Source organism: Pinus tabuliformis, chromosome 9 (genome assembly GCF_031772625.1).
Source record: "Pinus tabuliformis cultivar Carrire ecotype Pingquan chromosome 9, CPIR1, whole genome shotgun sequence".
NCBI lineage: Eukaryota > Viridiplantae > Streptophyta > Pinopsida > Pinales > Pinaceae > Pinus > Pinus tabuliformis.
In genome coordinates, this window is record NC_142307.1 from 1,784,898,921 (window position 1) to 1,784,925,114 (window position 26,194).

A 26,194-nucleotide genomic window follows, 5' to 3' on the forward strand; every position below is an offset into this window, starting at 1 on the left:
TACGAATTCTAAAACACATAAAATAAACAATGTGAGGTCATAACACATAAAACACATATACACAGAGATTTCCCCTGGATCCAAAAACCGCGACTACCAGCTTCATTTTTCATTATATTCCTTTCAATGTTATAATACATATTTATACATGGTGAAGTATCTAATACCATGGATTGAAAACCATCGTGTCCAATACCATGCACCGAAAACCATCACGTCCAGAAACATGTGCGAAAATCATGCACAAAACCATAGGTGGGTCCGCCCATCCTAACGTAGGGTTCAAAACCAAAATTTTTTGGTGCGCTGCCCCAGACCCCATAAAGTGAGGTTACGAGTACACCTCAAACCCCCTGTGACCTCCCCCCCTGCTACACAATCGGCGCAATGAAAGGGGGCTCCACCCCCACTCTAACCCCCAGTTAACTACGTGGGCTAGTTGTGGAAATAATATAACACAACTCAACATTCTCCCACTTGTTGTTTTCTTTCCATAGGGGGCCACAAGAGAGCTTAGTCATTTTTCCAGCCCTGAAACGCCCATTGTCTTTCTACACCAAGAGAACTTCTCAGAGGTCACAGATTTTGTTAATGCATCTGCAGTATTCTTCAAAGTGTCCACCTTTACCAGCAACACCTTTTTGTCTTCTATCATATCCCTTAGAAAGTGATACTAAACATCAATGTGCTTTGTCTTTGAATGATATGCGGGGTTCTTTGCGAAGAAAATTGCACTTTGGCTATCACAGTCTATCCTTATAGCTCCCTGTACTAACCCTATACTTGAACACAATCTCTGCAATCAAACTACTTCCTTGCTTGCATGAGTGGTTGTCATGTATTCTGCCTCTATAGTTGATAGTGCCACTATAGATTGTATCTTACTCATCCAACTGACTGCACCTCCAAATAGGTTAAACACATACCCACTTGTAGATCTTCTTTGATCCATATCTCTAGCCCAGTCTGCATCAACAAAGCCACGAATATCCAACATTCTATCCAATCCTGATCTTCCTTGGTAGCACAAACCATAATCACTAGTGCCACGCAAATACATGAAAACCCGCTTCACTGCTGTCTAGTGCTCCTTCCCTGGTTTTGACATAAACTTGCTCAATACTCCCACTACATGGGAAATGTCTGGTTTAGTACAAACCATTGCATACATCAGGCTACTGACTGCACTTGCATTTGGAACATGGGACATGTCCTCTTCCTCTTCTTGTGTCTTGGGACACTGTTCAGTAGATAACCTCACACCTACAGGAATAGGAACCTTCACCGGTTTACTATCCTGCATATTAAACCTCTGCAGTATTGTCTCGACATACTTCCTCTGGTTTAACTAGAGCTTCCTCTTTGCCCAAGCTCTTTTAATTTCCATTCCCAAAATATAGTTTGCAGCACCAAGATCTTTCATGTCAAATTTGGAGGACAATTGGGTCTTCAAATCCTGGATAATTTTTTTGTCATTTCCAACCAGCAACATATCATCCACATACAAGACCAGATAAATAACACGGTCACCAATTAATTTAAAATACACACAGTGATCTGCTTTGCTTCTGGTGAAGCCAAGTCTCTGTATAAATGTATCAAATTTTTGATACCACATCCTTGGTGATTGTTTTAACCCATACAGAGACTTCTTTAACTTACATACCATTTCTTTCTTGCCCTTCACCGCAAAGCCTTCAGGTTGCTTCATGTATATTTCCTCTTCCAGATCCCCGTGAAGAAATGTTGTCTTCACATCCATCCGTTCTACCTCAAAATCAAAAGCAGCAGCAACAAATAAAAGTAATCTAATAGAAATTACATTGGCAATAGGAGAAAAAATATCACCAAAATCAATTCCTGGCACCTAGAAATAACCTTTTGCTACCAACTGAGCTTTGTATTTATCCACCTTTCCTTCTGCATTTGTCTTCTTCTTGAACACACATTTGCTGCCAATGGGTTTCCTTCCATCCGGCAGCTCCACCAGATCCCAAACCTCATTTTTGTTTAAATATGCCATTTCGTCAACCATGGTCTCTTTCCAGAGTTTGCCATCCTCTGAATCTATTGCTTCCTTCACAGTTCTGGGATCATCATCAGTAATAAATAAAGCAAAATTGAATAGAAAGTAGATGGACTATACCTTTCTGGCTACCTTCTTTCTTGAACTGATCTTCTCACACTCGGAGTTTGTGGCTCTTCATCTTCTAATTCCTCCTCTGCTGTAGAGTCTAATTCTTCCTCCTTAACCTCAAACTCTATCTTCTCAGGTTCCTTTGGTTGGACTTCATGTTTAATAACATCTTTTATCTCTCTGAACACCACATCTCGGTTGTACACAACCTTCCGTGTGAGTGGGTTCCAAAGCTTATAACCCTTTAAACCATCCTTATACCCAATAAAGATGCACTTTTCATATTTACTATCCAACTTGGTTCATTTCTCCTTTGGAACATGTACATATGCATCACATCCAAATACCCTCTGATGTGAAAGAGAGGGTTTCTTACCAGTCCATACCTCTTGTGGAGTCTTATCCTCCAATGCTGATGAAAGTGACCTATTGACCAGGTAACATGCAGTATCCACCGCCTCTACCCAAAATTCCTGTCCTAACCTGGCACCACTGAGCATGCTTCTTGCCCTTTCCATCAACGTCTTATTCATTCTTTCTGCAACTCCATTTTGCTGAGGTGTATATGGAGTAGTGTTCTGTCGTGTTATACCACACTTCTTATAGAATTCTTCAAATTCCTTACTGCAAAACTCTCCACCATTATTTGTCCTCAGCACCTTTATCTTCCTCTCTGTCTGATTTTCCATGAAAGCCTTAAATTCTTTAAACCTGTCAAAGGCTTCAGATTTCTTATTAAGGAAATATATCCATGTATTCCTTGAGAAGTCATATATAAATGATACATAGTACACAGACTTACCCAGTGATGGAACCTTCACAGGTCCAAACACATTACTGTGCACAAGTTCTAATATTTGTTTCACCCTCTTACTACTAGAGGGGAAACTCACCTGATTTTGTTTCCCATATACACAATTTTCATAGAAATCAAAATCCAGAGAGCTATTACTCATACCTTCTACCATACCTTTACCATGAAGTATTCGAAGGCCCTTCTCTCCAATATGTCCAACCCTTTGATGCCACAACATGGTCTTCTCTCCAGAGACCACTAGATTTTCTGCTCCACTTTCAGGAACCACAGAATTGTTGCACCCATCAATAACAGTGCTACCTTGCAGCTTGCACAGAGTTCCAATTTGAACTCCTCGCATCAATACCAGTGCTCCCTGAACCATTTTGCATGTATCCTTCTCGAACACTATTTTTACACCTGCATCATCCAGCTTGCTTACAGAAATCAGATTTCTGGCCAATGCAGGAATATGCAGAACACTTGGAAGTGTTCTAACCCTTCCACCTTACAGATTCAACTTTACTTTTCTGCGACCAATGATTCTATCCTTCCTATCATCCTCTAAGAAGACATCACCACCATCGTATTTCTCATACTCGCAGAACCACTCTCTATGGGGAGTGAAGTGAAAGGATGCAACCTGAGTCAATCAACCATACCTCATGATCTACATGTGTACTTGAAGAAGCCAAGTACACATCCCCACCTTCATCTGAGGTGGTTTTTGCGTCTACAGAAGAAGCATCATCAGATCCCTTTCCTTTATCAGGAGCTTTAGATTTACAGTCCCTTTTGTAGTGCCCTTCCTTTTCGCATTTCTAGCACATCACCTTTACAGGTTTTCCTGGAGATTTAGATCTCCCTCTAGATTTATATCTCCCACTTGATGACTTATTTTTGTTTCTGTTCTGGGACTGTCCTCTTACAGACAAGGCATCACCATTTTGGCTCTCCATATTTTTCCGCCTCATCTCCCCCGTCAGCAAGGATGAGACTATTTCATCAAACTGCAAGGCAGTTGCATTGCTACCTATTGCAATAACCAGACTATCCCACGAATCTGGTAGAGAACACAACAAACTGATGCACTTATCTTCATCTGAAATGTTAATATCAATAGATGCTAACTGGATTACCATAGTATTAAATGCGTTCAGATGCTCTGTCACCAAGTATCCATCTTTCATCCTTAGGTTATACATCTTTTTCTGAAGGAAAAATTTATTCACCAGAGACTTAGATTGGTACAAAGTCCCTAAATTGTCCCACAAAGCCTTCACCATAGCTTCCCTTGATACATTCAGCAATACTGAATCTGAGACACACAATCGTATTGTGATCTTTGCCTTTCGATCCAACTTCTTCCATTCTTCATCGGACATTCTCGTTGGTTTAGTACCCAGATCTACCACGATCCATTGATCTTTATCCACCAACAGAACCTCCAGCTTGAGTTTCCACAACTCAAAACTCTGACCATTAAATTTCTTGATCTCTATCTTTCCACTGCTCGCCATCTTCTTTCACCACCAAAATCGATCTCGCAGATCTCCCACTGAACAGGGTCTACCATAGGCCCGAGAAAAACCCCTTAGCAAAAAAGGCGTCCCCTTGAAGCCAAAAATGCTCTGATACCAAATGTAGGTTTTAACCTTGTACATAAATTACCTGCATACAAATTCTAAAACACAGAAAATAAACAATGCGAGAGCATAACACATAAAACACATATACACAGAGATTTTCCCCTAGATCCCAAAACCAGGACTACCAGCTTGATTTTTCAATATATTCCTTTCAATGTTATAATACATATTTATACATGCTGAAGCATCCAATACCATGGATCGAAAACCATCGCATCCACTACCATGGACCGAAAACCATCGCGTCCGAAAACATGTGCAAAAATTATGCACAAAACCATAGGTGGGTCTGCCCATCCTAACATAGGGTCCAAAACCAAAATTTTCTAGGGAATTGCCCCGAACCCCATAAAGTGGAGTTACAAGTATGCCTCAAACCCCCTGTGACCACCCCCCCGCCCACTACACAATTGGTGCAACAAAGGGGGGCTCTGCCCCCACTCTAACCCCCCAGTTAACTACGTGGGCTAGTCGTGGAAAGAATATAACACAACCCAACAAATTTTTAAATGTTGTCATGGTCATAATCATAATCATTATCTTTGGATTCATATTCCAAGTCATCATCATTTTATCATCATTATAGTTATTTTCATCTTGGTAATCATCAACAAAAATAGTGGCATGAATGATGATTATGATGTTCATGACGAAGTTGACAACAATGATGATAGAAATTACATTATTTATGATGATGGGGATGATGAAAATTATAATGACGATGATAATGGTAGTGATGATGATGATCATCGATCATCTCTAAAAAATAAAGTTGTCATTTCTATTTCATATATCATGTGTCCTAACAACCCTTTTTGAGCACTCATAATATTTTTTGGGTTGATGATATTTCTTACAACACCTATAATTATGAACAATTGAAGACAATGTCCATAATGATGATGATGACAACATGAATGGTGATTATGACGATAATGCAATGATGAGATTGATGGTGGTGATGATGATGATAATGAAGATGATGACACTCCCTCTAAACTAGTGAGGTACTCATAATGAGACAAAAATGTACTCTCAAGTTGAAATATTCATATAAGAAGGGATCTAGATTGATAAGCATCATTGATGATTTACATCATCATAGCCAACATTGTCAAAATAGAAAGGCCTTGAGTAACAAGTTCTATCTCTCCATTAGATCATAGCACAATGTTGGGAGGCATAAATTTGGACACCACTACCTCTTTAGGAACTTACCCCACTAGGATGTTCATCAGACATTTCCTCACATGATCATTTCCTAGTCCACTGTCATAATATTTGACACCAAGAAATGTTGATACTCATGACTATTCTTATCTTGGATTAATGTACTTGACTTATGGCATTTAGTCCTAGTCAAAGCACAAATTCTCAAAGAATATTGGTCCCAGATGTTTATCTAATCCACCATTCTCCCTATTGGTGTCTTTAGTAGGCTTATGAATGTTAGTCTCAGCCATATTACATGTCAAATGGATAATATGGTGTCAACACGCACTCCCTCTCAACTAGGGAGGAGACATCCACAAGCATAAGCATTTCTCAAGAATAGCCATCATTTTCATAGAGAATAACATCATTAATTTGTTTTCATCACATGACACCTTTAAGATTAAGCATTCATAGATTTGTGGCAAAATATTCCCCCTTTTTTCATTTGTGATGAAATAAAATCAAAAAGTGAAAGCCAAAATCATTAAAGATACACTATAATGATTTATGGAAGTCTAAACTCTAAGGTCGAAGTGAAAATTTATGTAAATATTATATCTATGAGTTGTTCAAAACTTATGAAAACCTTATTCCCTAAGTCCTATATATAAGAAAAATCAATAGAAAGAAAAATAAGGGCTAATGAATGCTAACTCATGTATTCACATCCTCTTTGGAAAATATATGAATATATACACTCCTAGTCACACTTGATCACATGTTTGTGATGGTTAAATCATGAAGTCCTCTTTTCCCATTTCATTTTCACTTCATCATTTAAGCACCTAATTGAGGATATAGGGAATTTTTCTTGCCTAAGGGTTTCATGTGTACTCTTGGTTTACTTATGTCACAGTACAGTCAATTATTTGACGGAGTGAAATACTTAAGTTTGTGGAGTTATTAGAACAGTGTGTTAAGTTAGTCACCACACACACATGTACTACATCTCATTGATCCACATGTTTGGGTTGGAGACTCATTGATTGAGAACTTTAATGGATAATACTTTAGGGCTTTGATGGTATATCTTACATAATCTCTTGGTAAACATTGTGATTCATCATTTCTTTTCCTCGAGACACTTGATAATATTGAAGTCACTCCCAATAATCCATGGAGATGGGGAGTATAAATTACTTGTGCTGGAAATGGAATTGAGAAATAGAGGTTTTTCATTTGCGATATTGGAGTCATAGACATTGGATACATGGTAGTAGTCCTCGATGTCAATTAACTAAAATTATACTGTCATAATGTGAAAAGAGGTAAACATATTGGTAACCTTGATGTCCTGATCATTCCAAATAATAGTCATTCCACCCGAGTATATCTAGTCATCAATCACTACTACTTGGAAATTCCTCCCCCATTTGCTAATTATATGAGGTAGAACCTCACTTAATATTTTTATTTCTTATATCAACATTATTGATGGGTGCTTTGTGTACCTTTTTTCTTTTAGGAGTATTTGTTTTCCTTTATTATTGAGGCCCCTCAAGTTCTCTGAGACTATTTTCATGGAGAATTTACACAGAAACGAAGTATAATGTGATTAAAAAAAACATGTTCCAAGATTTAAGTTCTTGGACAATGCCACTTCATGACTCCTATATTTCCTTAACCTTGGACTGAATGGTGAGCTTCATAGCATTAAGGGAAATTAACCAATGAAAATCCCAAAAAGAGGTGACTTTTGACTTTATCACATACCAGTTAATATACTAAAAAAATATCCATAAAAATTTCATCAATCAATAAATCTTTAAAAAAAATATCCAAAACAATTTCATCAAGAAATGAATCATTACATTCTAAATTACAATCTATAAACTTTTTGATAAATTTTTGCTAAACCATGTTCAAACCAACATATTTAATATTAATATTTAACAATAATATGGACAATAACACATTTTCATAAATTAAATAACATGTTACCAATCCTAAGAAATGTCACTAGCATAAAATTAAAAAGCATGCAATTAATGGGAGTGACCACTCAAGGCCACCATAAGACAATTAATTTATTAAGACAAAGATTAATGGGGAAAAATCTACAAAGGGTAGAGGAAAACCTATTTTAACTTTATTTTTTTATTAGGTGCAAGTTGAACATCTCAAGATATAATGGAGAGCAGAATTAATTTTATTGCATTAAGAAAACCCAAGCACATTCTATAACTTAGCAAGGAAGTGATGTATAATACCCATCTCAGCAACACAATGCATGGCATTAAGTTACTTTTTTATATATAATTTAAACTTATATCATAAAATCACAAATTTAGCATGAATGGATGTTTAAAATCGATTTTTATAAAAAGAAAATATAATTTTTGTTATAAAAAAAAACCAAAAACTAAATATATTTTTTTAGAAAATAAAAAAATAATAAACTGAATATATATTAAAAAAGAAAACTAACTTAAGCAAATAATTTATTTATTTTTAATTTAAAATCTTTTTTAGAATTTTTTTAAACACTCCCTTCCATTCTAAGAAGCAAAAATAATAATAGAAATAAGGACGAACCAAAAATATTCCTTTCCTTTGTAAGTGTTTCCCACCATTCATTCCACTCACGAGTTATTTCATAAAACAGAGATAAGTGTTATGTCACACTCTTTTGGCAAAGCCTATTGAGCTTCTCTTATGATATATCTATTTCTTGATGGATTCCTTGATATATTGATCAAGTTTTGATTCCTTGGAGATTAATTAGAGCAAAGAAAACATGGGTACTTTGAATTCTAAGTTCAATGCCTTTAATGGTGGACGCGAGGCAAGGGAGGGGTTTCTGTCATGGTCATAACTCCAAGTTCACTGTATCTGATGGTGGACGAGGCAAGGGAGGGGGTTGCCGTCATGGTCGTGGTCGTGGAGTTTTCTCTTTTACATTATATTTAGGGAATTCAAAGCAATTTGAATGGAATCATTGTTGTCATTAGGTATAATGGATTAATTGTGATAATGGATAAAATGAAGTAATTATTTGTGAGAATTTGTTCTTGAACGAACATTTTGATCCATTTTATTATAAAGAAAAGTAAATGCATTAAAAACAACTCAATATTTCATGTGACATTCATATTATATGCGACTTATTTTTCATTAAAAACAATTTACTTTTTCATGTGACATTCCTTTTTTGTTAAAATTTCTTCTATTTCTAATCTAGATTACAATTGTAATTTGAAATAAAGCTTCCAGTAAATATTAATTTACCAATTGTGCATGGAAATCATAAGAAACATTCACAATATAATATGAAGAACAAATGGGTACCTAATTCATATGAATTAAAAAATGCTTCTACTACTTAATGTGAATTACGAGTGTAAAATTAGTTGGATCTCCAATATATCTTAAGCCATATTTTCATTTTATTTTTAGTACTATTAAATGTTATTCTCTCCTATCTCATTTTATTGTTAGCATTGTAATAAAAATATGCATTTTTCTATAGAATTAGTACTAACATGTAATATTGATTTTTTTCCCAGAACGCTATAGGTAATGACCACAAAGATGATGATATAGACTATGTTTAGATTACATCATATATCTGAGATGATGATGATGAGGATGGTGATGGCATTGGTGATGATTATGTGGATGATATTATCATGATGGTCAGGATGCTGATCATGGAAATGATCATGAGGATGAGCTTGACTATGATTTTTGTGGTGCTAGCTGGCAATGCATTATTTTTTATATTTAGTTGGATGGCTTAATATGGTAATCATACATTTCAATTTTAGTTGATTTGAATAATGACGATGATACTGTCGGTACTATCTTGTTACCTTATGAATATGTTGAAAAATGTTTACAGTTTTTTTATGAAGAATTATTGTGTATGATGAGATTCCTATTTTTTTATGGATGTTGTGAATTTACCTTAGCACAATGAAATCTATGAAACATTTTTATTTGGTAATCATACATTAGTTTTTAGTTGATTTGATTAAATATGATGTTGATATTATCATTTTTATCTTGTTATTTTATGTATGTATTGAAAGTTATCAACATTCTTTTGATGGAGAATTAATATGTATGATGATATTACTATCGTTTGATGGATGTTGTGAATTTACCTTAGAATAATGGTGTTCATGAAATATTTTGATATGATAATCACACATTTGAATCTTAGTTGATTTGATTAAAGATGATGAGGATATTATTATTATTATCTTGTTACTTTATATATGTGTTGAAACATGTCAATGCTTTTTGATGGAGAATGATTATGTATGATGATATTACTATTTTTGGATGTAATGTTGTGAATTTACCTTGGAATAATGATATCTGCGATAAGTGTTGATTTAGTAGTGATATATGTATATTGAAAATTGTCAATGATTTTTTGATGGAGAATTGTTATATATGATGATACTGCTATATTTTTTATGAATGTTGTCAATTACCCTTAAATTTCTTTACAAATACTAAGTTATCAATTTGAATTGTGATATCTTCTTAAATGTGTTATACATGAAAATACCTCCTCATCATCTTGGAGGAGAATACTATGTTGTTGGTTGAAATACTCCTTTCTCCTAAACTACGTAAGACTATAATACAAGTTATGTACCATGAGGACCACGCTATCCTAGTCTATAGCAAGTTGTCCCCTTCATCTAACTTTTCTTACCAAAATTATCACATTAGAGAAATTTTCAACTCAAAAATAACCACCTAAGAAAAGATTAAGAAACTAATAATATAATGCCATGTAGACAATTTTTTAAAATATCATTTTTATTATTCTTTTACCAAAACTAACCAAATAAATGTCAGTTTTATCAAAATTATTGTATATGTATTTTAAACTAATATATTAGCACAAGATTTAAAAAAATTTAAATTAAAAAAGCAAATTCAAAATTTAAAGGAAATTTAAATATAAATTTAAAGGAAATTTAAATTTAAATTTAAATTACCCAAATCAACCTAACTTTTATAAAAAATAACCGTCTACATGTATTTTATATTGAAATTAATTTATTAACACAAGATTTAAGAAAATTTAAAATTAAAAGGAATATTTAAAATATAAATTAAAGTTAAATTTAAATTTAAGTTACTCAAATAAATGCACTTTTATCAAACTAACCATATATTTATATTTTATATTTAAATTAATTTATCATTACAAGATTTAATATAATTTAAATTAAGAAAGTAAATTTAAAATTTAAATTAAATTTAGGATTTAGGATTTTACATTTAAATTTATTTACTTAGCACACCATGATTTACCCTTCATTGAAAATATTCTCTATATTCTAACTTTTATATATTAAGATATTAATTTTATTTTTAATATTTAATATAGTTTTGGGTCACTTGGGGACCATTCACAGTTAAATTAGGTAAGTTATATTACTAAAAAAAAAATTCCAGTGCCTAGTCACACCTGTATGTCTTTTAAATTTTAAAGGTTTTTTATTGGCTTACACATTATGACATGGAAATTCAATGTTAGCATTTTAAAATGAAAATTCCGCTAATGCGAAGTCACGAGGAAAAAATCTTGAGCTAACTAGAATTTGACACTCTTGTTCACTTTCAGAAACTCATATGGTAGAATGTGATCTCTTTATCCTCATCTTTAGATTTTTCCTAAAAAATAAAAGCATACAATAGTGGGAAAGAGCCATAAAGCATGGGGAAGCTTTTTCCTAAGCACAAAAGCATCTAAAAATTGGAAAATGCCATTTTTATATGAGGAAACATTATTCACCCAAAACATTTTGCCAAAATTGAACTAATGAGGAATTGGAGAAATCTTCATACCCTTCACTTTCCTATATATTGGAGGCTTGGGGAAAGGATAGGAATTCATGTATTGTCACGCTGTTGAGATCTACCTTGAGAGGGAGTGGTTTGGAGCTAGGAGTTGAGGGAGGTGTTGTTGCGTGATGGTTATAACTTTCATCCAACTCCTTTATTAATATAAATGAATGGTTCTTCCTTCCATATGCTACTATTCATTCTTCATTTATCCTATCTAACTAATGAATGTATGGGATTTTGGTTTATATTTATTTATTCAGCAATATTTATATGTTTATGATAGTTTCAATTATCAAGATATTATGTTCTGAACTTTTCTTTGTTCTCTCTTTTGTGTGTAGGACCAAGATTTGGAGCTAGCTAGGAGGACTTCCCAGCTACACTAAAAACTCCAACAAGACCTGCATGCGAGGACTCACATGAATTCAGTCTCCTTTTCTTAATATATACTCTACATCTTGATCTACTAAGAATCCTGAGCCTTAGAACAACCTTTCTCTTAATCAGTCTATCCTAGGTTTATAGGATAAACTGAGAGGGTTTTATATTCATCTAACTGTGCATTAAATCCTACAACAAAATGATATTTAGAAACTGTAATATATTTCACTACGTAATAAAATTAGTAAAATGGAAATAAAAGTAAAACTCTAAACAAGAAGCCAAAAGTGGATGTAACCATCGATGCAAAATCGGGAGTAGAAATGGATGTTAAACTAGCCATCAAAACATGATGCAAATAATGACACAAAAGGGTTTTAAAGTAGAAATAAAAAATGGTGCAAAACTAGACACAAAGAAGGGAACAAAATGTGGCATACAAAAAGATATCAAATTTGGCGCAAACAAGGATGCAAAAATGGACACCAAAATGAGGATGCAAAGAATGGTGTAAAATTAAGATGCAAAATTGGGTGCAAAAAGGATGTAAGAAAATACACAAAACAAGATGAAAAATGGGACAAAAAAGGGGTGAAACTAAGGATGCCAAAAATGATGCATAACTAGATGAAAATTCAAACTAAAATCTAGGTGCAAAATGAGATGCAAATGTGGACACAAAATGTGGCAGAAAAAATGATGCAAATTTGGATGCCAAAAAGGATGCAAAATTAGACACCAAAAAGGATGCAAAATTGGACATAAAAAATGGTGAAAATTTGGACACAAAAGTAGAAAAAATGGTGTGAAAATGGGCATAAAAATGGCTCAAATTTAGATGCAACATTGGATGCAAAATGAGGTGCAACAAATGATTCAAAACTTGGTGCAAAAACAAATGCAAAAGTAGACGAAAAAAATGGCTCAAAATTGAATGTAATATTAGACAGAAAATGAGATTCAAAGGTGGACGCAAGGCATGGTTCAACATAGGGTGAAAATTTAGATGCTCAAAAGGATGCAAAATTGGATTCAAGAAATGTTGTTAAAAATGATGCTAAATTGGATGCAACAAATGATGCAAAATTAGGTGCAAAATAGAATGCAAAAAAGGGAGACAAATGAAACAAAAAAGTAGATGAAAAAAATGGTGCAAAAATGGATGAAAATTTTGGCACTAAATCAGATTCAACATACGGTGCAAAATTAGATGCAAAAAATGGTGTAAAAAAAGGTAGAAGAATTGGTGCAAAAATAGATGTAAAAATAAGTACAAAATTAGAAGCAATAAATGGCATAAGACTAGATGCAAAAACTGGCACAAATTGGATGCAAAAAAAGGAACTAAATCAGATGCAAAAGATGAAGTAAAACTCGATGCAAATTATGACACAAAAATAGAAGCAAAGAATGACACAAAACATGAAGCAAAAATGATGCAAAAATAGATGCAAAAAATGGCACAAAACTAGAAGCAAAACCTGCTTGGTGCAAACTATGATGCAAAAAATGATGCAGAATTTGGCATAAAAAAAGAAGAAAAATTTGGCGAAAAAAAAGACGCTTTAAAAATTGTACAATAGAGCCAGATTTAGCACCAGGCTGCTCATCCGAATGGAGAGAAAAATACACTAAAATCTGGTGCTAAATTTGGCGTAAATTGCTTGTTTTGTTGTAGTGACCTATGGTTTTGTGTATGTTTTTCGCACATGGTTTTGGATGTGATGGTTTTAGGTCCATGGTTTTGGACGCAATGGTTTTTCGTCCATGGTATTGGATGCTTCGGCATGTATAAATATGTATTGTAACATTGAAATGAACATAATGAAAAATGAAGCTGGTAGTCCCAGTTTTGGGATCCAGAGGAAAATATATTTTTAACTGTATTTTCTATGTATCTCCTTATAGTTTTTCTCAAATGTCAAGTGTACGAACCCATTGGATGTAGAATGATTTTCTTCATTGAAAGAGAAGCCACTTTGCATATTTTTTATTAGACGCACAATGAAAAATTTAAAACATATGAAAATATGTGTTTCTTTTAGGAAACATGTTTTTCCATGTCTCTTCATTTTTTTCGGCATTGGTCTACTCAAAATTATGTAAAGTGGGTACTTATTCGATACAAAATCAAATTTTCATCCAATAGGTTTATAGACATGAGATTTGAGTAAATCCATAAGGAGATAAGCCAAAAATACAATAAATACATGTCGTTAAATTCTTTATTTTCCTTTAAAATTTATAACTTTATTTTATTATTTTAAATACTATTTTACTATTTTCCTTAGGAGGTGAATCTTATGCCAAAAGATTTCCATAATAGATTGTGAATAGATGTGATGATGATGCAACTACAATGCATTATTACTAGACCCTATATATTGTTTGGATGGGGTCCCCTGAGTTAGTTTGGGGTTAAGATAACCCAACTTTTGGTACAATTTTGTAAATGATGTAAAGTCTCCACGGTTTGTGGATGCAGAGTGCATAGATGAATAAGAGTCAAAGGGGGTTAGCCCCTTGTTTTGGATAAGTTTTGAGTCAGTTTTGAGATTCACCCAGGGTCCACGGACCATGGAATTATATGAAAAAGGCTATAATTAGTTGAGTCCTAGCGAAAGGAAGAAGTAACTAGATGAATCTAAGATAGAGGATTGGGTTGAAGAGTCTTGGGTAGGAGTTAAGGCAGGAAGGATTTGCTTCCTACACTTGGATAGAGAAAGAAACGCTCCCTAGCTGAGTATGCAGAGGCCTAGGTAGAGTCTGCAGATGAGTGCGCGAACCCCTGTAGTTGTGTTGACATGGTAGTTGAGTCTGTAATCTGTGAATTAAGATCAACAAAGACAAGTTTCTGAAGAATTATTGAGTATTTATGTTCATGTCTATTTATGTTATATTCCATCGATGAATGAATTCTTTTATGAAATATTGATTGAATGCTACGTGATCCTCTTTAATAAGTCTTAATAATGTATGCAATGCATGTTTAAACACTTTCATGAAGACTCGGGTGATTCCTCTTATGTTTATTAATGACTTAAGTAGATATATGTGAACGCCAAATTAGGATTCCATTCTGATGCATGTAAGTAGGTAAATAGATTGTTAAAGGTCCACAAGGACTGATCGTGTACCTTTGTGAAGGTTAGAAGGCTGTTTTAAAAAAATTGCAGTAACATGCCCTAGGAGTTTATCGATTTGTGCAAATGCAGATCCAAGGCGCTAGAAGACATGACACTAGTCTCTGGATGCAGAAACATGGTTCTTGCATCCGCCCATACTGCTTCAGGTGAGACTGCATCCTGCACTACACGGCTTGCTACCGAAAGGGCTAGTAGTGTAGGGTATTGTTGGTTAGCGCACCTAACTTTGTACCTGGGTCAAGACCCCCTAAGCCAATAAATGATTCTATTGATGGGAACTGGATCTGCTTGAAAGAGATGTGTGATGTCACATCATTGGAACCTGACCAAGAAGGAAATTGAAAAGTGGTTGGATAGGAATATTCATGAGTTTGCGGTGCAAGAAAAGAAGAATTTGTGCCTATCAAAGGAAGATTGGTTCGACAGATATCTATATACAGAGATACATGAAATCTTCTTCTGGACCTTCCCAAATGAACTATATGAGTAGTTAGCCAAGTTGGAAGACAGTCAAGGAAGATGGAAGCTCGATAGTCCTATAGTGTGGACTCAAGAATTAGTGCGATGACTAGAAGCCTCTGAAAAAAAATATCGCGTGGGTTGTTGATCATTGGCTCGATCAAATTCTAGGAGGATTTGTTACAGAATTCGTAGTTGATACCTAAGTCAGCTATAGTGAAGCGGAGTGGAGATTCTTCAAAGGACTGCGAGGTAAGTACCTAAGATCATTGAATACTTGGATTAAAATTTTGTTATGTGAAAAACAGGCGATGTCATTACCTTGACGTTCAGAGCTACGCGAAGTGGAAGATTATTTAGAAATCACGAAGGATTATGACCAGAGTATAGTCCCTTGACTGGACCTCCTTCAATTGACGATAAAGAGGTAGGGAAAACTATGTTACAAAGCTTTTTTCAGCTAATCACTTAGGGGATTCCCAGAACAAATCATCCATCCACCTCACCTCTGCCTCCAACTCCACTGCATACACCTTTGTCCACCCCTCCACCTCCACCTTTCAACATGGCATACGCAATGAAAATCTTGATCTTCAAGGGCATATGAAGTGAATATCTTGAGATGTTCTGGTTTGTTGTGAATGTCGTATGGACAATTGAACAGATCACCGATGATAATATAAAGAAAGCACAGTTGGTTACTACTTTACAGGGTCACATGCTAACCTGGTACATTAAGTATTTCTCTGATAATCCACTTGCAATGCTAGCAAAGACTAAGATGACTTTCAACAAAGAGTTTAGTAAACCTAAATCTAACTCACAGTCAATAATTGGATTTAAAGAGATCATGATGTGGGTCAAGAAGACATCTTTGGAATTTGATCAAAGGTTGAAATGTCAGATCAGAGAGGCTAACATGCAGATCACATATACCCAGCATCACAAATGGTTTTTAGCGTCACGTTTTCCCTACTTGAGAATTGCTCTGTCACAAAAGAAGGCAAAAACACAGGCAGAAGCCTTGGAGATTGCGATGAGGCTGCATTCATCACCTATTTAAAATACGAACCTGGGAGTATAGAAGATCCACTCATAGGAGCTTACACTTAGAAATCCAGAGTTTGAAGAAAGAGAAGGTAATTAAGCCTAAAGTACATAAGGACGTCTAGCGTTTGAAGTGTAAGGGCCATGGGCATGATAAAGATCATTGTCCCATGTGCGCAAATTATATTACAGGAGTGGGGCCAATTCCCCTGAAGCTAGAAGCTCTAGGAGGGACGAGAATGGTGGCTAGGATATGGTACACCATTTTTCAAGTTACTAGGCAACATGCGACAGATAATTTCCATTTACTTCAGAAGTTTGTTCAAACACCCCAATAGTTGTTCTGTAATTTCTACAAATTTGTGGGCCACGATGAATGCCACTATCAAAGCTATGAGGTGATGATGGAAAGAACACCTATGTACTAGATGCAAGTAGAAACTCAACATTAATATCAAGGAATCGGAGGAGCATGTAGAGGTTATCAGAATCAAAGGCGAGGATGAGGAGGAGGAGGACCTAGTAGAGGTCGCCGTTAGATTATCTGCTACAACTGCAAATAGTCAGGGAACTATGCGCGAGAGTGCTAGAATCCTACACACCCATTATGTCAATACTGCAGATAGTTTGACCATACTATAGAAGAGTGCCTGTGCTAATAGATAAAATGCAAGAGAAGGACATGCAACCTCAGCAGCCTACGCAGAATTTACAGATGATGAGGGTTGAGCCCCGCAAGAAAGATCAAAGCGTTAATATTGTCCTAAGAAGTAGAATGATGACTGGCACTGATAAAGGTAAACAACTTGAAGAAGAGGGATGGGTCAGTAAAGTGACAGAGAAAGAAGTCGTCTTTTATTTAGGTCATGCTAAGGAAACATTTATGGAAGCCAACAAGATCTTCACTAAGGCCTCCATCTTAAAGAGCCAGGTAAAGACACAAGAAATCAGCGCGCTTGCAGATGTTGATCCTTCCGTACTCAGTACATTTTTGGAGACCTACATGAAACTGTTGCACAATAGAAGGGCTATGGAAGGCCTCGAGGAACTAATAAATAAATGTGCAAGCAAGGAAAAGGCCCATGGAGAATACCATACGGTTAGAAACATTGGCAAGCATAAGGCACGAATAGGGAGAGAGATGAGGCTAACAATGCAGATAGGTGATTATGAGATGGACCAAGTAATTTTGGGTTTGGAGTTCAATGCAAACGTATTACTGAAACAGACATGGGAAAGGATGGGGAGACCTATGATGTAGTGGTCTCTGGTTCAACTCAGGAAGGCAAACCAACATAAAATCATCCCCATGGGATGGTTATATGGAGTAACAGTTGATATATTAGGTGGGAGCATGGTGGCAAACTTTGAAGTTATCAAAATCATTGACGACAGTTATCCCTACCCCACACTGCTGGGAATTGATTGGGGTATTGATATGAATGGGGTCATTAATTTGAAGAAAAGAATGATGTTGTTTGAAAGAAATTCACTTTCGGTTATAGTGCCACTAGATCCTGCATAAGGGGTGTGCTATACAAAACAATCTGTGATTATGAAGAATGTGACGATGAGTTGGATTAGATTTAAAAACTAATAGTGTGAGATTAGGATTGGATCAATCCGATGAAAAATGGGTGGATTGCATGGGACCAGGGGAGTTCCTGCACCTGTAATTCAGATGAGGAGTTAGAGCATTGGGATAATCACTTACATGAAGTTTCTACTTTGCGATTCAATGTGATGATGAAGTCATTGCACTGTGTTTCATCAGAGGTAAGAAAATTACCCTATTATGATGGTTTGGCTAACGTAGAATTGTTTTTGGATGAATTTGAGTGTGAGGTCCCTGAGGACCACTGCTTCCAAGCATTAGAATTGGCACTGCATGCTACACCTACATGATGGTGGGGTACACATAAGGATAGTTTTTCTAGATGGCGAGATTACAAAAGAATGATGAAGCTACGATTTAGGCATGCTAATACCAAAATAATTGAGAAGTATAATGGAAGGGACAATTTGCACGATCACCTAGTGAAGTGGACTAAGGTGTGGGGAACAGAACCACAACTAGAGTGGGTACACATATTTTGTCATACCTTGGGTACAATCCCCAAGAACTGGTATCTTGAAACAAAGCTACGCCATGGCACCGCGGAATGGGATGTACTTAAGGAAAGGTTCTTATTGACTTTCAGTTTGGAGGATCAGTTTGCAAGCATCGATGAAGCCCTGTAGGAAATTAAATAGGTTATCTTGAAAACACCAACAAAAGCTATGAAATGGACCCAACCAGACTGGAGCACCCAGCTGCGCCACACATTAGAATGCTATAATGTGACCGCTGAAGAGGAAGAAGAAGACCCAAGGAACATCAATATTCTGGAGGCAGAAGGGCATCACGAAGTCGAGGGACCACATATAGAAAACCCGGACATCTTTGCACCTTTAAAATAAAAGTAAGTTAACATTGGCACTGAGGAAGAACTGAAGTTCATGAAAATTGGAGACTACTGGGATGAGGCTATAATAGATAAAGTTGTTGAATTACTGTGCAAATAACAAGATCTCTTTCCAACTAATTTTTTAGATCTAAATGACATAATCAGTGATTTGGGAATTATAAAGATGACATTGAAATCGAACACGAAGCCTATTAAATAGAGGCCTTATTGCCTTAGTCCTAAGTATAAGGAAAAGGTTCGCCAGGAGATGGATAAGATGTTAGAGGTAGGCATCACAGAACTTGTTGAAGAATCTGTGTGGATGGGCTCGATGGTAGTTCAAGAAAAGAAAAAAAGGGCAAAAAAAGGATTTGCATAGATCTGCGGAAGCTTAATGAGCCATGTGTCCATGATCCACTTTTGACATCGTTCACAGACAAAGTCCTAGATAATGTTGGAGGGAAGGAGGCCTATTCCTTTACTGATGGGTTTTCAGGGTATCATCAAATCAATATCACATCAGAAGATAGAAGAAAAATGACCTTCACAGTGGAGTGGGGTTTTTTCCAATACACTGTCATGCCATTTGGACTAAAGAATGAGCATACGATATTTTCCTGCGTAGTCATAGCAACATTCAACGAGTTCATTCATAAATTTCTTGAAGTGTGCTTTGATGATTGGACAATGTTTGGATTAGTGAAGTGCCATGTAGTGAGTCTGCACCTGATGCTCAATACATGTCGCATATACCAGATCACTCTGAATTAGAAAAAATGCATATTTTGTGTTCCTTTTGGGATCTTGTTGGGCCATGTTGTGTGCGAACAAGGATTGATGGTGGACCCTACAAAGGTTTTGGTGATTGTGAACTTGGAGGCCCCTAAGAACATCAAGAAGTTGCGTGCAATGCTGGGACATACGAGAAACTATAGAAAATTTATCAAAGCTTATGCTCAAATTACTGCACCCATGGAGAAACTTCTGAAGAATGACGTGACATTCTGTTGGGACAAATAATGTGAGTGTAGCGTAGATGTGTTGAAAGAAAAGATGGTCACTGCACCGATATTGGTATTATATGATTGGAAAAAGAAGTTTCATGTAGATGTGGATACCTCTTGCATTGCATTATGTGGAGTTCTAATGCGGGCCAGTGAAGGAGAAATGGACCATCCTATAGCCTTCACAAGTACGAAGTTATTGAAGGCCGAGAAAAATTATTCAACGACCAAGCGCGAAGGGTTTGCCATGGTGTATGCACTACAAAAATTTAGGCATTATTTGTTAGGAGGACATTTCATGATGTACACAGATCACTTTGCCTTGAAATACCTCGTCAACAAGCCTGTGTTGGGGGGGAAGATCTGCAGATGGTTGCTATTATTTCAGGAATATGACTTTGAAGTTATTGTGAAGCCAAGAAGGTTAAATGTGGGACCTGACCATTTGTCACAGATTGAAACAACAGAGGACCCTATTAATCTAGAGGAAGGGTTTCCAGATGCGCAACTCTTTGCGGTGCGCATAGCGGATCACCATTTTGCAGATATTATTCACTTCCTGAATATGGGAATGGCACCAGAAAGATATACATATCAAAAAAAGTATAAATTAGTAGTGCGCGCAGCCGATTTTTCAATTATTGTTGTACATTTGTATAAAATGGGTGTAGATGAAATATTGCGAAGATATGTGTCGAACTTTGAGCGAGACAAAATTCTCACTGAAGCTCATGGGGGAGCTACGGGAGGCCTTTATGCAGGCAAGGAAATTGCACAAAAGATTTTGTGCGCACGTCTATAGTGGCGAGCATTACATAGAGATTCTAAGTCATATTGTAAGTCATGCGATGCCTGTCAAAGAACTAGAAAACCATGATGAAGAGATGAGCTACCACTACACCCTCAAGTATCTTTACAACCATTTGAGAAATGGGCAATTGATTTTGTTGGGCCAATTCAACCCCCTGGAAAGAAAACAGATGCATGCTATATTGTAATTGGGATGGAATATCCGACCAGATGGATGGAAGAACAGTCGGTTAAGGATTGTACAGGGGCTACGACAGAAAAATTCTTGTTTGAGTATGTCTTAACTAGATTTGGATGCCTGAAAGTATTGATGAGTGACAGGAGTGCGCACTTTCTAAACGAAACGATCAACGCGTTGACTGAGGAATTCCAGGTCTACCATCAAAAGGGTACACCATATCACCCACAGGTGAACGAAACTATTGAAGCCTTTAACAAAATTTTGGAGAATGGGCTAACAAATATCTGCAACACATAACGGGATGATTCGGATGTGTGTGTACCTGCAGTAATCTGGGCTTATAGGACTATGTGTAAGAAGCTCACAGGGAAAAGGCCATTTAGATTAGAAAAGTTATCTTCACTTACTCCAATTCAAGATTATATTCATAAATGCAGATGTTATCATCTAGTTGGATGAATGGAGGATTAGTTCTTTGATATTCATATTTGTGAACATTTGGGAAAGCATAAAAATCCTATAGATGAATGTTCCAAACATAAGAAACCTACAAGAGGAAAGATTCACTATGGGTGTATCACTCCTTGGAAATGGACATTGGCAAGTAATAAGATATATCGGTCATACAAAAGAATTCATTCTTTAGTATCGACACATCTTGTGGTAGAAATATTTCCATGCTATCAACTCATGTTTGAAAAGGGGCAATAATATTAATAATTTATGTTTAAGCCTGAAGTTTCAAAGTCCTATCAACCACGCAAGAAGTTTCCATAAACAAATGAGATAAAACCACATTTGAAACATGATCCTCAACAAATTTCGAAGACATATTCCATTATCATGGTTTTTTTTGTGTTCTTTCTTGAAACACCATTCATTGGGACACACATATATTTTTCTACATATTAGTTTTTGGGAATATTTCAATTACGATTTGAGAGAACTTTCAACCAATAGAAGACATCAAATTCTGTCTAAAATTAAGAAATGTTGTAGGAGTTGCTAAGCTTTAGTGGAAATTTAAATAGTTTGTGGCCATCTTAAACCACAATTTCCTAGAGAGGATTTGTAAGACTCATACGCAAGACTATAATTTTTTATTATCCTTAAACCATGATTTAGTGGATGAAATCAACTTCTACTAGCCAGTTGGCTTCTATTCATCCCAAAAAACCATTAAATTCAAAGAGAACATTCAACAATTGCAAACTTCCCCTTATAGAGTTAAACTCTCTACTTGGACTCACATAAACCTAATCGGATTAAAGTGGGAATATTGAAAACCTAATTGATATTTAATTTGAGTTTGTATTATTACATGAGATAGAATATTAGAGTTCACAAGTGAATGATAATAATCATGGGGAGTATATTATACCTATATGAAGATGTATCCAAAGGTCATAGATAATATATTTATATGTGTATTATATTAATGAAATATATCACACACTTATCCCCATTTTTTTCTCTTTTAACTTGAAATTTTCTCCACTTCAACACCTACTTAATTTTATGCACTTCATTTTCTTTCTCCCTTATATGTTGACAATTTCTACAAAAATTGTCTTCTCGACACTCCAACATTCAGTAGGTCTTGCAATCCTCATTTCCATTATCCTAATTATATTACTTCTACTTTGTGCTTGATGATTATTCATCTAATTTTTATATTGATTCTTCAGACGAGAGGGCTTGAGACCTTCCCTTATTTCATCACATTTATCCTTCTTTTCCTATCATGATTTATAAGGTTTTGGTTTATTATTATCATGAGCATAATAATACTTACATTTTCGCATAATTCCATATAAATTTCAAAGCTTATCAATATCAATTTTCCCTCCATAAGGTTGTGGTATCCACCAAGAAATGTTAAATTTTAACCTTTTATCATCAATATATTTAACATATTATAATTAATACATTTATCATATCTTGACTACTCTAAGAACTTATTCACATACTCATCAACAGTCATTTGACATAGATTTAACTCACAAGATTCTTTGATCTTACCAGCATCATATCTACCAAAAAAGACTCTTTATTAAAACAAATTCTACATAATATTTATCTTGTTAATCATTTTTAGTTTTCTTGGATGTTACCTCCAAATTGGTTCTCTAGCATACAAATTGAATATATATATGTGTGTGTGTGTGTGTGTGTGTGTGTGTGTATCTCTCTCTCTCTCTCTCTCTCTCTATATATATATATATATATATATATATATATATAGTTCATATTTCCATAATAGTCATGCAATGAAAAATACTTCCATATCCTTGCAAGCCAACTCTACTCCCTAACCAAACTTTACCTCAATATCAAATCTAGGAACTCATTTCCATAAACTCTTCTATCTAGTTATTTATGAAAGGTTTCTTCCCATATTTTAAGGGAAAACGGGATCTTGTGCTTAATTCCTTACTACTAGAGGATTAAAATGTTGTATAAGTATCATCATTTGTGGTATTTTTATTGAAGCTATGAGACTTCTTATGTCTTATTGACCAATATATATATATATCTTTCAACACTACTTGGGACTCTAGACATGGCACAATACCTTCCATATGTTATTGAAATTCTAAATCTTGGTAGCATTTAGTTAATTCTAGTCCTGTTGATCCTTAATTAACCTTCATTATCTTCTCTATATATTTTTAAATTTTCTTTTAGACTTCTCATGGTATTAGTGATATTATGAGGAGTGTCATTACTTTGGTTCCTATTAGATTCTAATTTTAATTTTCCTCCTCACAAATTACCTTACACAGTCACACATTCAAAATTATATTGATTTTACACATCTTCCATGAGTACTTCTTTATAATAACAATATAGTATATTCATAAAATATTTCTCTCTTGAAAATGATATCTTAGAAGTAAAATTATACTTAGCCACATGATAAGTATAAAATATATGTGACTTTGAAGCTCTGTTAGCTATTTCTAGCTTTTCTACAGTTCCACACTACTATGATCAAATCCATTCTATATTTGAATTCCCACTCCACATAGCTATGTAAATAAGTGAAAATATTGCATGTAACCTTACCTGCACATGGATTTAGCCAAATAAAATGTTCTTTGAGTAATTTCTTTACTTCCCTCAAATTTGTACTACACTAATAATGTGTTATTAAGCATTCATACTACACTAGTAATTTCCTTCCTTAAAGAAATCACTTTCTTTCTTTTGTGGTAGGTTAAAATTTGGCCATAAACCTCTAAAAAAATTATAGTCAAAGTCTATGAGGGCCATAAGTAGTCCATTGTACTAGTACACAAGCTAGAAACCATGCCAACAATGCATGTCATTTTCTTCCTTGTTATTCCACCAAGGAACTTGATCCTTTCAACATTGAGAAATATCTATTGTTGATCTTCTTATAACGATGGCCCTCATTAGATTTTATTGACTAACCCTTTGTGTCATCTAAGATTAAATCCACGTGCAACATTTCCCAATAATAATTTGCCTCCATCATTCTAAAATATGTTTCATGGTTAATGTCCATACAAGTCTATGAGAACCCTTATTTTTGGTGCATAGGTTTATCACCAACACCAATATGGAGGATCCATATGTATTTTCCTTTGAACACTTTTAAGGGAAAAAAATGGCTTATATCTACCCTAGGTTTCATTCACTAATTTTGGTCAATTAATCAATAAAGAACCTAGGTTTATGTAAGTTGAAATGACCCCCTCTCACCAAAATGAAAATTTAAAACCTATAAAATATGGAGAGTTCTAGGTGATCTCATCTTCTGGCCCTTACTCCATTGCAAATAAAATGCGAGTCAACCCTAAGATAAAATTTTCATCCCTAGTATATGAATAATTATAACAATGTAGATCCCTAGTGGAAAAGACACATAAACACTTTGAGCACATATATTCCAACTAGGGTCACAACGTGACGAATTCCTCCACGAAGGGATTCTCTTTCACCATCCCGTAATTCCTCGGAGAATCCTCCCTTAAAGTACTCTCTAGATTGCAGAAAAAAGTATTTCCACCTTGTACCTTCTAGATATTTGTAGGAGTATTCTTTGAGTGACAATTATTAAGATTCTAAATTTCACAATTTTCTTTCATATTTTAATTTTTCATTTTCTTACTTGTTTGTTTAGAATATATAGTTATGGTTCATAATTTTCTTATTACAAAGTTCTTCCATCCCTTTGCCACTATGTATGTGTATGTATTTTATTATTTCACATCACTAATTTTACTTCTTTTATTATATCATTTCTTCCTTCCTTCTCTCTCACATACACACACACATGCACTTCCTTAGAATTATCTTTCTTGGGTGAGCTCATACCATTAGAATGAATGGAAAGGTTTGGCAATAATGATTGTTGGCATTACTTCAACTAAAGAAGAGGATATACTCAAACCATGTTCCATTCATTTTATGATAAAAAATTCTAATAATATCATGACATCGGAATGGATTATAAGGTTGACACTTGGCATTTTAGGATCATCTTACCCTTCCCTATTGATGGTATTGTATCCCCTTTTTTTCTCATGAACTGCACAACAAACTTGGATCATTTCATGTTAATTTTGACATTGATATTAATGTAGCTTAAAGTCACTAGGATCAATGTAATGATAACAATAGTTATATGTATATAATTTGTTTAATTCCTTCATCAGATCATCTTACCCTTCCCTTTTTATGGTATTGCATCCCCTTTTCCTCTCATCAATTGCACAAAAAACTTGGACCATTTCATGTTAAATTTCACATTTATATTCCTTCACTAGTAAAGCCTTGGGCTTGAGCTCTACATTATGAATACATACTAACATATTTTCATTATCCGCATAATTTAATTTAATATAGATCTAGAGGTTGAAACTTGGGCACCATAGTTCGTATGTCTCCCTATCATATGGCATCAATTTCAAACTCACTCACCTTAATGACTAGAAAGTGATAATTTTTATAAGCTATATATTTGGTTTACTTCGACGCATAAAGGAGTCATTGATTGATGAATTAACCCCCATTCCTTCTACCAACTACACGTGTTATCCATCAAACTTTAGCAAAAGCAACCCTTACCTTTAGGAAAG